General features: G+C 34.0%; 1 long non-coding RNA gene across 2 annotated transcripts in view; it reads left to right on the top strand.

Moving 5' to 3' along the window:
- The first annotated feature begins 6,660 nt into the window (after positions 1 to 6,660).
- LOC135224196 (uncharacterized) overlaps positions 6,661 to 16,050 on the top strand; it is a 262,116-nt gene continuing 252,726 nt past the window's right edge. Inside the window, exon 1 of one of the 2 annotated variants that reach the window (XR_010316675.1) lies at positions 6,661 to 7,144. This is a non-coding gene — a long non-coding RNA (uncharacterized LOC135224196). Of the gene's footprint in view, positions 7,150 to 16,050 lie in introns of both variants that reach the window. The other variant, XR_010316676.1, reaches the window with a different exon arrangement.

Genomic DNA, 16,050 nt, shown 5'->3' with positions numbered 1-16,050 from the left:
TAAACAATACAACATCAGTTTCTTCAAATACAAACACCGTCGAATACAGCAACCAATTCTGCGCAACAAAAAGTTGGTTTCTCATCGGAAAGCATAATGTATTACCCCTAATAGATTTCTCAACAAAAGAAATGACAAAATACGCTCTTCTTGTTAATGAAATAACTGTGGCAGAAAACTGAATATACGCAAATTTTTCACAAGGGAAAGTGACCAAAACATCAGAAACTAAGGAAGAAAAAGATTAAGTGTCTCGTCGTCACGGCAAATTTTTTATTCAACCAGACACGATTTGCCAGAAACCTCAATTTTAAAAACAGTGGGAATGAATAAACGTTTCTGTGCTAGATGATATTCACACACACACACACACACACACACACACACACACATATGATATATATATATATATATTATATATATATATATATGATATATATATATATATATGTGTGTGTGTGTGTGTGGTGTGTGTGATGTGTGTGAATATCATCTAGCACAGAAACGTTTATTAATTCCCACTGTTTTTAAAATGGAGGTTTCTGGCAAATCGTGTTGGGTTGAATAAAAAATTTGCCGTGACGACAAGACACTTAATCTTTTTCCTCCTCAGTTTCTGATGTTTTGGTCACTTTTCCTTGTGAAAAATTTGCGTATATTCAGTTTTCTGCCACAGTTATTTCATTAACAAGAAGAGCGTATTTTGTCATTTTTTTTGTTGAGAAATTTATTAGGGTAATACATTATCCTCACCACTCCTTTCTGAATCATCCATGCGATGCATTTATGAAGGATTATCAAGAAGGGTTGTTTTCTTATTGTCTAGATAACATTAATACGTTTTGTTATTTTATTTACTGTGATTATGAAAAGTTAAGACTAACTGCTTGAAATTATAGTGCAACCATCTGCTCTAAACACATTTCCCCCTTTCCGAATTGCGTGACAAACGCAATGTTGGTATCCGTGATCGTTTCACACGCAATCGAGCAGAATTGCCAACACTCCCGGACCAGAGCGGGATAAATACGTCACGAAAACCTTATTCAGTTACCTAGTATCTAATTTTGATTGACTCTGCTTCCGATGAAGTGATAGTCTGGGTAGAATGTTATGCTTTCCGATGAGGAACCAACTTTATATATATATATATATATATATATATATATATATATATATATATATATATATATATATATATATATATATATATATATTGTTGGAGACACTTTCTGTCCTCTCTTTATCTACGGTGACGTCGTACTGTTTTTCATAACCTGCTTAAACGGCAATTACTGTGTAGGGGCATATCTTTAGGTTCATTTAAGTGTGTGTGTGTGTGTGTGTGTGTGTCATAGGTTACAATTTTTCTCTCTTAATTAAACCATTTACAGCCTTTTCCCATGCCAATCAATTATATTACATTTCGTTTTGATGTATTCTGAAATAGAATACTTGTTTATATCTCTAAGGTAAGGCTAACCAAAGAGACAGATTGGCCAGAAAACAGGACAACATAGTTTTACAGATTGGCCAGAAAACAGGACCAAACATTTTTAATGTCATTGAAAAAATGCCTGCATGAATATAGTATCATTAATAAGAATTAATGTATATTCTAAATGTGAAGCAATTTGTTTCAGATACCAAGTAGTAACTGAAATCTTACTCGATACATCTTATGTTGAATACCCAGCCTTCATTTTTTCCAGGCTTCCCCAAATTGTCTAATGTTTTAATTCAAGTAGAAAGCTCGCAATCACCTGAAAGGAAACTAATCCTTTACCATCAATTTAGCCTTTTCATTCCTTTCCTTTGATTACGGCGAACAGACCTTATTTGTCTTTCCACCATTCCCAGCTTCTTAAGCCTAAAAGAGATACGTATACACAAAAAAATAACTTTAAAGCTAAAGGAATTTCTGTCCGATAAAATATCTCTCACGACGAAAACAGATACATATATTTTTTTAATCACATTTTCCGAAGACGAAGGATTCCATCTCGGAATTTATCGTTTCAGGAAAGATTTACGCGAATATTTTGTCATCTTCGAATCCCATTCCTGTTGTTGTCAACAGAGGAATATATATATATATATATATATATATATATATATATATATATATATATATATATATATATATATATATAACGGAACATGTATATTCCAGATACCTCCATTATACAACTTGGGGAGACAATTTCGTCTCGGAATCTGTAGCTGATTTTATGAAAATGAATACGAATTACGAAGAAAGTAGTAAGTCGGCGGCAGATAATTATATAACCAATTATGTTTAAAAGGAGACGGAAGTAGGGAGCATTTTCCAATTAATTATGTTTGTCATACCACAAAGCCTGGAGAAATTAAGAAGTCGTTAAATAAAAAAAATAAGGTCTCACACAAAGGCTACCGGATCACATACGACAATGGATGCTGAGGGCGGTGTGTGTACAAATGTTCCAGTGTTATAGGCCTCTTAGGCCTCTCGATGTTTGTTCCTCTGGGACTTATTATGGGCGGAATTATCGTATGAATAAGGACGTGTCTATCCTTCACTGAAACATGTTATAAACACGTCGGCAACTTAAAGCATACATGTCACAAACATGTCGAATACAAGTTAACGACTTATTGGTAATTCTAACTAATGTTTCAAACGATTACTTACCGACTACGAAAAGTCCGTTCTCTACTTTACAGCCGTTGACTTGTTTTCAACATGTTTGAGATATGTATATGATAAGTTACACATGTTTCCAACATGTCTGTGATATGTTTATGATAAGTTACAGATGTGTTTATGACATGCACAGTTACAATCGCTGACTTGCTTTCAACATATCTGTGAAGTGTATGTGATAAGTTACAGACATGCGTTTATGAAATCTTTTGGTACAGTAAGAGTTGCTGACTTGTTTTCAACATGTCTGTGATATGTATGCTATAAGTTACAGACATGCTTTTATGACATGTTACTATAGTTACAGTCGCTGACTTGTTTTCAACATGTCTGTGATATGTATGCAATAAGTTACAGACATGCATTTATGACATGCACTAGAGTTACAGTCGCTGATTTGTTTTCAACATGTCTGTGATATATATATATATATAACAAGTTACAGATATGCTTTTATGACATGTTTTACGACAGTCACTAACTTGTTTTCAACATGTCTGTGATATGTATGTAATAAGTTACTGATATGCTTTTATGACATGTTTTACTACAGTCGCGGACTTGTTTTCAACATGTCTGTGATATGTATGCGATAAGTTACAGACATGTCTTCAGGACATAATTTACTGTAGGGCTGCCACATCCTAACAGAACTTGGAATTATCATACCAACATCTTAATCTTCACGTTAAAAGGAACAGAGAGTCGACTACCAGATTCCAGAATCTGATTCCCATTCCAATTCCAGTATTATGGGCACTTTTATTAGACTCTACTTAACACTTACATTTATAATCTAGCGCCTAGTCAATCCCCATTACGTATGCACGGCCATCACTTATTGCGTTTACGCGTAATCTATAAAGCTTTCGGGTATCCAGGACCTACTTATATTTACAATGCCATTACAAATAAGCATCCTCTTTATGCTTCCCTGCAGTACAATGTATCTGATTTAACTGACTTCATGAATCTTACACTCTATCTATCTATCTATACATACATACATACATACATACATATATTATATATATATATATATATATTATATATATATATCATATATATATGTACATATATATACATATATGTACACACACATTGTATATATATATATATATATACATATATATATATATATATATATATATATGCACACACACATATATATGAATGTGTGTTCAAACAAGCTATATGCACCACTGCATACATACACATACATACACAGATAAGTATGTATGCTAGACACATCACTATAATCAAATCGTAAACCCACACCACCAATCAGCCCCATTTCCTTATTATGATGACCACGAGAGAGAGAGAGAGAGAGAGAGAGAGAGAGAGAGAGAGAGAGAGAGAGAGAGAGAGAGTCCTTCAGTAATTCACAAATCTTGTTACAGTGGATTAAGCCTTGGTGGCTATTGGTTTCCGAGTAGAAACCCTCTAAATCACCCCATTCAGGGAGAAAACAGACCTGGCATGTGTGGTTTCTAAGGCGAATCGATCTCGCCGGAAAGGGAGGAGGGTAACGGAAGACTACAATGTGAGTGTGTATGTGTGTGTGTGTGTGTTTGGATATGTGTAAAGAGTTTTTAACCGGGTATGTCTCCACCTTTTAGGCGTGTTTAGTACAAGCCCGTTGGGGATTACCGTAAAAACTTACAAAAGACTGTAAATACGATAGAGATAACGACCCCCAAGAAATGTTAGTCATAGATAACAACCCCCGAAAAAAGTGGGGGTCACTTATCTAGGAAGCATCACCCTCCCCCCCCCCCTTTTTTTTTAATTTAAATATGGAAAGCAAGAGGGTATTCATACGTGAATTGGCAAGTACTGTTTCATTAAAAAAAAAAAAAAAAAAAAAAAAAAAAGGAGGCTTTTTTATTATTTTTATGTACAGATAGGAATAGATGGTGTATTCGGAATACAAAGAAGTCTAATTTCAATAACGAAAGTAATTTTTTAGTTTGTCAAATTCAGTTTTCATGTAAACATGGAAATCGACAGTGTTCCTAAATTAACCGACAAATTAATATTTCATACTTATATCAAAAGCATTTTTTTTTTGTATTTTATATAATTGTTTTCAAGTGAAGATGGGAATCGAAAGTGCTTCCCTAGATGAATTAACAAAGTACAGTCTAATTTCAATAACAAAAGTAGTTTTTTTATATTTTCTAAATCTGCTTTCATGTAGAGACGGGATTCGACAGTGTATTTCAAGATGAATTAACTAAGTACTGTTTCATTTCAATATCAAAACTTGATTCTGGTTATTGTTTTTCACTTTCATTACATATATCAATTCATGTAGCTCAATGCCCTTTTGTATATCTGCAGTTTGGAGAAGTCAAAATACCCAAAATGATCTCATTTATACATAAATTTTACATAAATTCACTTGCAAATATAAATTCACCAAGAGAAAAAAAATTTAAATTACTGCATTTTCAAAGGAACAAAGTACTATTCTATCTCGGACTGAAATGGAGCAATACAAAACCAATGTTTTACTCGAACGTTTCCCAATATTTTGATATCAAAATTCATTGTAAACACTCTGCTTTACATAAAAATAATTAAAAATACCAAAGCTTTTTCTCATATACGCGCGCGCGCACATACACACATATACACATGCAACACATACACATACATGCACACACACATATATATGTATATATATATATATGTGTGTGTATATATATACATATGTGTGTGTGTGTCTATTGTGTGAAAGTATAAAACTGTTTCTATTTCAATTACACATTCCCATACATGGAGTGGCTTCAGATAGATAAAAACTAACTGTAATTGCCACATTCATCCTTTAATAGTTGACTAACCAATGAACCCAAGTGGATAAAATCTTCACACTACAACCCTCCATAAATTTACACAAAGACTCTCCAACAAAGTGTCGAAACAACCGCCACCCAACACAATTAGCTTCTTCTGTTTACTCTCAAACTTATGACACACTACTTTCGTTATTGACCTACACAAATACGTTCTTGTTTAAACTCAAAATCCTCTTTGCCTATAGGGATTCCTTTTTCAATCAATCACCTGCCTATCACCTTCAAGGTAAATCATGAAAGATTATGTCCATATAATAATACCAGTAGTATTTCCACCCCCCCCCCTCCTCTGTAATACAAAGGTACGATTCCGCATTCATCTAATTCCTTCTAGGGACTTTTTCCTTTCCCAGAGATACCTTACACACCAGAGTCAACCACTAAAAAAAAAAAAAAAAAGCACCACATCCACATCGCAACCTCGCATTAGTAATCCCATCAACTAATGGTGCCCTTCGTCTCAAGTCTTTCAATTGCCATGACATTAAGACATTTATCCACTGTAAATCACTTGTCCAAGTATTCTAAAAAATCTTGCAAAACCTTCGGCTGATGTATCATTTAATCTGAGTCATTCATCCTCTACTTTTAACAATTTATGTAGCATCCCTCCACTCGCATATACATAAACATGCATACATACATAATTACATAATACATACACAAACGTATATGTATATACAGATTTATATATATATATATATATACATATATATACATATGTATATATATGTGTGTGTGTGTGCGCGCGCGTGTGTCACGCATCTGTGTATGTGTTTATCTTGCGCGCACGAGCGCATGTAGTATCTCCTGTAAGTACTGACCATCATCTATACTCTATATTCCTGAATAAAAAATCTATAAGCAGAAATAATTAAATGCATTTGATAAAAAGAAAAAAAAAATTCCTAACAACTTTCCTACCTTGACATGCACTCAAAAATCCCACACTGAGTAAAAGAATGAAATAAGCAGGTGGATTTGACCGGCGTATGCGTGAGTACGTAAGTGTGTAAGTGTGTGTATGAGAGAGAGAGAGAGAGAGAGAGAGAGAGAGAGAGAGAGAGAGAGAATTTAGCCTCTCCGTCAGTGAGAGAGATCAGTGGCGTGTGAGCCTCCCCTTTGAGCGCACGTGGTATCGGAAGGTCCCGAATAGTCTTCTCACTGTCGCTGTCTCTCTCTCTCCCCTCTCTCTCTCTATCTCTCTCTCGCGCCGGACAGTTTCTCACAGCTGACCTGTGCCAAGGGGGCAGCAGCAGGTGCTTGGCTGACCTCGTCTGCGGGGTGTAGTCGCAGAGAGAGAGGCAGAAAAGCTCTCTTGTCTATTCTTTGATAGATAAGGGAACTTTTTTTGTAATTCGCAAACTTTTTTTTTTTTAAGATTTTCCCCAAAGGCGCGACAGAAAGTTTAGCTCCGGAAACAGAGTCGTTCAATAAAAGAATAAGCAAAGCAAAAGCCGAAAACAAAAACAAAAAAAAAGTTGGCGTAAACTTCTCAAAACTATAAAGATTTGGTTGAGTGTCCGCTATAGTTCACTATAGTCCTTTGAGTTGGAGTTTTAACTCGCGTGGTGTCGTCCAATTCGCAAAGGTAAGGTTCTTCCGAATTGCATTTGTCGTCGTAGCTGTATATCCCTTTCTCATTACTAAATTTATTTTCCTTTCTGCATCCTGCATAGTTACAAAACTTTTCCCTGTACCCGTAACTGTATTCAAACTTGAAGATCATTCAGCACCTATAATAAAACTAAAGAAACAAATTCAGGTATGAATAAATTAACTCTTGGAAGTTATTTAATTTCCAAAGCTCAGTAGATGGAAAACCTCATAAGACAAGTTTTCATTACCGTATGTAATCAATGTTCTCCAAAAGCGTTAATAACACTGGAAACGTACAAATTGGAAGTAAATCCAAATTTATTGTGAAGTACGGAAAAAAATTGTAACGATAAAAATAGTTTGAAAGAAACCACAATCGTATAATAAAACATACAATACGGCTGCATGTATTCACTGACACACACACATACACCCATCCATACATATGTACACAATGTTTTTATACATATGTATTATTACATATTATATGCGAGTGTGTGCTGCGTAGTATTCATAGTAAACATAAAACCATGAAGTACCTATGAAACTAATAATTCAAAATCAAGAAAAATCACAAACTCTAGTATAGCCATTTTATGTATGCCACCAAATAATTCTGCACACCCACTCAGAAACACACACACACTCACAAACACACACACACACACTAAACACACATACACACACACACACACACACACACACACATATATATAATATATATATATATATATATATATATATATAATATATATATATATATATATATATATATATACTATATACGCAACAGACCAATGAGTTAATACAACAAACTTTTCCAGACGAAATATATCATTTCCAGTATTTCAGCAATCCTTCCAGAAAAACAGCATAAACTCGTTCACAAAAGAAAGAAAAACACAATGAAAAAACAACTTAATATTCTAAACGTCTCCTTTTCAAATAAAAACTCTCTCCACGCAAGACATCATTAAGAGACGAAATCAAAACGTAAGTAAAATGAATATTGAAAAAAAAAATACACCACGAACGAAAGGTTAATAAAAAAAAAACGTCCCACAACTTCCGACGAATGACGGACACGGCTATTTAAAAGGACGACGTTATTTAAAAAAAAAAAGATTAAAAAATAAATCTGGAGCGATTCAAAACGAAATTGAAAGTGAAATGGAGTGTGACACGGGGACTTTGGCGAACCGCCGTAAAGAAAATTTACAAATGACGCCCTACTTCGGAGAGAGAGAGAGAGAGAGAGAGAGAGAGAGAGAGAGAGAGAGAGAGAGAGAGAGAGAGAGAGATACGGAAAATTTCCCCCAATTTTCTTTTACAATGTCGTTCATCAAGACTTATGCCCACATTGAAACCTAAGGCTTGCCATGTTATGGGATCTTTTCGGAATCAGCAGACCTGCACTGATATTTTTTTTACCCCTCGCGAGAAAGGGGGAAGGGAGGGGGTGAAGGGAGAGGGTGTGGGTGGGTGGGAAGGTCAAGGGAAAAGGGGTAGGGGAGGGGGAAAAGCAAATAAAAAAAAAACATATTAAAATAGGACAGGGGACATAAAAAATGGCTGCAATACTGTTCAATGATGTTGCAATGAAATATAAAAGATTGTAGATATCTATTTTTTCAGTTTCGCCCGAATAAAAAAAAATGAAAGTTCATACAGGTATTAGATTGCAGATGAACAAAATGAACAAATCTATCCTGAAACGCGTGTAAGTACACTCAACTGTCATGAAGTATTTCTACGTTTATTTGTGCATAAATGTCTGTGAGTTTGCATTAATGTAAACATGAAATGAGAAGGCCACAAACTCCGCATGCAGTATGCGCACTCTTGCATTTGCAGTATTGATGCAAGTGAATTTCTTGACTTGTGGATGAGGTTTCTTCACGATCACAAACATACATAGAGAATATATACATGTGTACATAAAATACCCAAACATACAAACAAAATATATACATGTGTATATAAAAAATATATACATGCATATATATAATATATATCTATATTATAGTATATACAGACGTATGTATATTTATTATATATATATATATATATATATAAAATATATATATATATATGCATGTATATATTCTATATACACAAGTATATATTTTGTTTGTATGTTTGTGTATTTTATATGTATATCATATATGTATATATATATATATATATATATATATATATATATATATATATATATAATATATATATATATATATATATATATATATATATATATATATAGACATACATATACACTGCATGTGCGTGTGCATGTGTGTGTGTACGAGTGAGCACGCAAAAAAATAATAAAAAAAATAATCCCAAAGGAAAAGAAATAACAAGAGCGAAGGTTTGGAACTTCGTTCCATTAGGACCCCCGAATCCCTTTAAAGAAGTGATTCGTCATGAAGTGATGTAAAACTCGCTCTCCCCGAACTTTATATACTCCGATTCAATTACGAAAAGGAATATCAATTTTTTTTTTTCTTTTTTTTTTTTCCCGTCAATTCTGATTTCCCATCTCCCGCTTTCTTCGTCATTTCCTTTGCTTCCATTGTCATCGATATTTTCCTTTCGTGACTCATTTTTTTTTCTGCTGGTATCGTTTCACTCTGTGATTATACTTCATTTTTCGTTTTTATTCGTGAAATAAAATTTTCTTCTCTCTGTTTCCGTCTTATTCTTTATATTGATGTTAGTTCTCTCACTTCTTCCCGTTAACAAGATTTAATCATTAAATTGATAATTATCCATTAAGTATCTTTATGAATACTACAGTGTATTTCTTATCAACACTCTCTCTCTCTCTTCGTCTCTCATCTCTCTCTCTCTCTCTCTCTCTCTCAAAAATCTCTCTATATATATATATATATATTATAATATATATATATATATATATATATATATATATATATATATCTCGAAAGGAATTTGCTCAGGCTGTTAGTTCTATGTCACCCATTCACGAATGGGTCGACTGGTGGCCGCAGGCACGACTCGAACTCGAACACCGTCGTGCAAACGCAACACCCTACAGTTATATCAATGAAATACAGCAGTTGTAATAACATACACACACACATAATGGCCTCACATTTCAAAAGCTCTCTCTCTCTCTCTCTCTCTCTCTCTCTCTCTCTCTCCGCGCCCTTGAATTTCTCTAAATTACCACATTTCCGCGATCGCTAATTCCCATCCCCGTTCATTGCGAATTCAGGCCGGCGACTCTGCCTTCCATTACAGTATAACTGTCCCCCTCCGCTTTATATTCTCTCTCGATTGTGGGGTGGTGGTGCTGCTACTACTCTAACCATCTCCAAGTCTTGATTTTTTACACTTGGCTCTTAAAAACCGTTTTTTCTTTTATATATTCTATTATATTTTCCCTGCGCGACAGCAGCGGCTGCTATAATAGATTCACATCAACCGTACATTTGATGTCTAGGCCAGTCCCTTACGAAGCTCCTGATTGGCTGTTGATAAGCCAATCATAGGGCTGGAAACTTTCAGTCCCTCTCGAGAGTTCACATAGGCAGGATTTATGTTCATCTCTCCTGAGGGATACGTCTCTCAAATGCATCCCTCAGGAGAGGAGGAACATAAATCCTGCCTCGATGAACTCTCGAGAGAGACTGAGAGTTTCCAGTCCTGTGATTGGCTTATCATCAAAAGCCAATCAGGAGCGTCGTAAGGGACTGGCCTAGACATCAAATGTACGGTTGATGTGAATCCACTATAGCAGCCAGCAGCCAGTCATCGCTCGTAAAACTTCTGCATATAACTGAAAAAGTGAATGGATGAGTGAGATTGATTTTTAAAAAAAAAAGTGGGAGAGGAAACAGCGAAGGAATAAAAAAAAAATGGTTTTGCCTAAATCGATCGACTTGACAGACGTCGTGGCCTCATTCGCGAGGTGGTCGGATCCCCTCCACAGGAGGTTTATTCGTGCAGGTTTTATTCATAAGGTTTCAATGATGCAGCACGATCAAAACTGTAAGCATGAATGAAAGGGTCGAGATAAACTTTTTTTTCAGTGATATATTCATGAGTTTTTTAGGGGTTGAGATGTACTACTTTTTTCATCGAGTAATTAATCAGTTTTTAAGGGTTGAGATGCACTTTTTTCATGGAGATGTTCATGAGTTTTTAAAGGTTGAGATGCACTTTTGTTCATCGAGTAATTCGAAAGTTTTTAAGGGTTGAGATGCACTTTTTTCATCGAGTAATTCACAAGATTTTAAAGGTTATGATGCACTTTTTCACCGAGATGCAAGTTTTTAAGGGTTGAGATGCACTTTTTCCACTGATACATATGTTTTTAAGGGTTGAGATGTATTTTTTCATTGAGATATTCATGAGTTTGTAAGGATGTAGACATACTCTTTTTTATTGAGATATTCATGAGTTTTTAAAGGTTGAGATGCATTTTTTCATTGCGAAAATCGTGAGTTTGTTAGGATGAAGATATAATCTATTTTTATTGAGATATTCATGAATTTTGAGGGTTGAAATGTACATATTTCTCCGAGATCCTCATGAGCCTTGAAAAAAAATGCATCTTTAGTTTTTTCTACTGCGATATTCATGAGGTTTTGAGGGTTGAAATATTTGTGAGAGATTCTTTTGAGTTTTCAAAATACAAAGGGAAAAACTGAAGGAAACTATCTTGAGTATGAGGACTTGAAGATTATGTAGGTACATGCATCCGTACCAAGTGATACGTTTGTCCTCGAAACAAGAAACAAACAAGGCTGAAAAATTAATCATCCCTTTCTTACGAGTTTAAAAAAAACGGAAAAGCTTGAAGGACGTTTTGAGTATCAGGATGTCAAGATTATGTACATACATCCTTTTCCAGTTTCAAAATGCATAACATAAATAAAGTGGGAAAGACCCTTTCTTTTCTCTTGCTACTTCATTTTGCTTACTTGTTTACGAACTACTTATTCTTTCGACTTCAAACTTAATTCTACAACCAAGAAAGAAACCAAGCCAAAGAAAACAAATTCGAACATAACATCCAGCAAAATTTCCATCATGTTTGAAGTCCTGCTCTTCCTACCAAAACATTCTTTGCAAAATAAATAAATAAAGAATCCTTCGGCGTGGTTATGGGACCTGGGTTCGTTTCCCGATACCGGAGATCGCAATTTCTTCAAAAATTTCTTTGAACTTGGATCTTCAGACTTTGTAGTGATAAGCGTATCAAAAAAAAAAAAAGAGCAAAGAATTCGAGAAGTTAAGAGGGCATTGTGGCTATTACAGTTACATATGTATGGTAAAAAAGTGATCGGTAGATTCTACATAATAATAATAATATTGTGGAAAAAGATCACAATCATCATCGTTTTCTCTCTACCCAGAATCTCACGACTTCCCTTCCCCTTTTCCTTCTGGTGTACAAGTGCTTCTGCATTTCCTCGCCAGCGTTCATATTTTTGAACCGACTTTACAAAATCCCACCGGCAGATCATCCCGCATAATAGGATGGCGAAGGAAGGATGGGGTCTCGCTTGAGGCGGAGTCACGGACGAATTTAGCTGGGTTTAGCTGAATTTAGTTTGACAGATATATATAGTATATAGATATATATATATATATATATATATATATATATATATATATATATATATATATATATATGATATAATATATATATATGAAATATAATATAATATCATATCATATAATACATATATATCTATAATATTATATATATATATATATATATATAATATATATATTATATATATATATATATACAATTATTTGTGTGGTGTGAATCACTGTCTGTTTCAATTACACAGACACACATCGATATAAATACATACGTACACACACACACACATACACACACACACACACACACACACACACACACATATATATATATATATATATATATATATATATATATATATATAATGTGTGTGTGTGTGGGTGTGTGTGTGTGTGTGCATGTGTATGTATAAAATATGAAATAAAATCTTCTGTTTAAAACAGGATACGTCTCAAGTACTAAAAGGCCCATTAAAAACACACTGGCTTGAAGCTAAGGACTATATTTGGGTGGACTGACTCCTGCTATATATTTCGCAAATGTAACTTCTGTCATTCACTACTTGATAAGGGTGGGAGGCAGTCCACCGAAATGTAGTACTTAGTTTAATTTGAAACCAGAGTGTTTAATGGGCCTTTACATACATATATACATACATACATACATAATATATATACTATATATATATATATATATATATATATATATATATTATATATATATATATCTATATATATATAATACACAAATAAAACTACTGTTGTCTCAGTCAGGTCCATCACTTCGTACATCACTTTTTTGTCTCTATTCTCATGTTTAATTATTAAGCATTTTAACGTTAAAATTTGCTAACTGATTTGCCTCTACACTTTTAACTTTCGCTTCTCCAAACCTTAACTTTTTTCACCCAGGTTTGATTACCACTTTCCACATGATCAACTTCAAAGCAATAAGCCTACTAAGCCTGCCTCTCTTCTTTGTTCTCGTCTCTCTCCTCTCTCTCTCCTTCTCTCTCTTCTCTTCTCTCTCTTCTTCTTCTCCGAGTTTTTCGTTTACCTTCAGTTTTTCTTTAAAATAAAGCGCTTTCCTGCATCAAATAAGTACCACTCCTGTCGTTGCCTCCACATTTTAACTTTCTAACATCAAGTCATTATTTTCAATCTCGCCATCAGCCTCCTGCTCCTCGGCATCAACCCCCCAATCCCCCCCTCACACCCACCCTCCCCCCCGGCCCACCCCTCCCGATCCATTCCCAACCACCGACCCTTTCAATTTCCTCACAGCTACAGTTTAAAGAAGGTTTTTTTTTTTTGTTTCTTTCCTGAATACATAAATTCAACATCTAGGTTATCACTACCTACATCTTGAAATTAAACTGTTTTGAATGCAATGGTGTGTGTGTGTGTGTGCATTATCTTAGTTAATTTCTAAACTAGAAGTTTTAAAAACAAATATGAAAACTCATTAAGATGTAATATCTTATTCTGTTGCCAATGACCATAGCAATCGCAACGCCAGGAAAATTGATGAATCTCTGAATTGGAATTATATTTACCGGATTTCAAGTATTATTCTGTGCTTTCAGAAGTGTCTCTTTAATCCAGTCTCACTGCTTTGAATTAAATTACTTTGCATTTACCTTCATTATTTAGCAGCTGAACTTTTCCGTATCGCCTTACGAGTTCTGTTTAACATAATTTAGTTACCTGACCTCAAGATAATAATTTTCCCCTCTGTGTCATATTACCTACTGCTTTCGAAACCTCCTCTACAGTAACATTTATTCTTTCTAGCCATACGAGACTACTATCAAATCTTTTTGATCAATTAAACTTATTCAATGCATACTTTAAGACGTCTCCTCTGGGCTACAGATTGACAAAAAATTTTATGCTATTAAGATGTTACATATTCTTGTCGACTTTAAATTTTAATGACCATGTCACATATTTATACCTGATGAAGTTAGTACAGTACTTGGCCATTAACTCAGCCTTTTGTTCGCACAGGGCTTTCCTAAAGTTTTAACTTTGTTACACTGTCTTTAACCTCTTAAAACCCCAAATGACTTTTTTAATTATAGTTCTTTTATGCTTACGGTTTAACACGACAATTAATGTATATAATATATACATACATACATACATACATACATACACATATATATATTTTATATATATATGTGTGTGTGTGTGTGTGTGTGTGTGTGTGTGTGTATTAACATTATTACGCTGTCCTTAACCTCTTTAGATCTCAATGAATACTGAGATTTTTATCACAGTTCATTTATGCTAATGATTTAAATACGGCAAATATTTCCTGCAGTCGTATATTTTTGGAAATAGAAAACGTTCAAATCATAGAAAACGGGGTACTGTAATTTAACAATCCATATTTCATAAGCTTTCTTGCTCAAGTACAATTTCGATCTTATACCATGAATATGGTGGCACACTGAAACAAAAGTTTGTGTGTGGAGCTTTTAATAATTCTTTATACATACATGCATGCATATCCACAATACATTATGAATTTTCTGCTGAAGTAGCCTGTACCACACTGACTTGCTACCTTTCAAAAGTAATACATACTATAGATTTATCATTAGTAGTCGCTCATTATCCCTTGTTTTAGTAATGAATACACGGCTCAAAAGGCAAAACGTTCTCATTAATAATGGATCCCTTAATAGCGCAAGTAAATAAATCAGTAAAGGCTTATGTGCAAGCATCTAATTACATCAATGATTTTCAGGGCAGAGGACACTCTCGTTTATGTATATGTAAGTGTATGTATGTATATATATATATATGTATATATATATATATATATATATATATATATATGTACATATATATATATATATATATATATATATATATATATATTAATAAGCTAAAGATAAAATACAACTGAAAAACATCTCAAATATCTGAAGTGCTGAACAAATCATAATATTACGAAACATGAAACCAACTTACATAATTAATACTGTTACTGCAGATTCAAGCGTCTCTTACAGGTAGTGAGAATTTGTGAGAATTTCTTCTTCTCATTAAAAGGAAATTCTCTTCTCTCGAGGGCTTTTGTGAGTCCCCATAATAAAGTGACAGAATCGGCAGAAAAAAAAAAAAAAAAAAAAAAAAACCACGATACTTAAAAACAGTCGAGTGAATTAAAACATAAATTCTCTACTCCACATCTTAAATTTTGAGTGAACTCTTCGATACTTAAAAGTGATATATGATCAAAAGTTTTTTTAATACCAAACCTGCTGTCTGCCACTTACGATCAAGGTTAGGTTTCTTTTAGTAAACGGG

The sequence above is a fragment of the Macrobrachium nipponense genome, chromosome 10 (assembly GCF_015104395.2).
Source record: "Macrobrachium nipponense isolate FS-2020 chromosome 10, ASM1510439v2, whole genome shotgun sequence".
Taxonomy (NCBI): Eukaryota; Metazoa; Arthropoda; class Malacostraca; order Decapoda; family Palaemonidae; genus Macrobrachium; species Macrobrachium nipponense.
The sequence above is the reverse complement of the archived record's forward strand: the minus strand, read 5'-3'. Positions and strand labels throughout refer to the sequence as shown.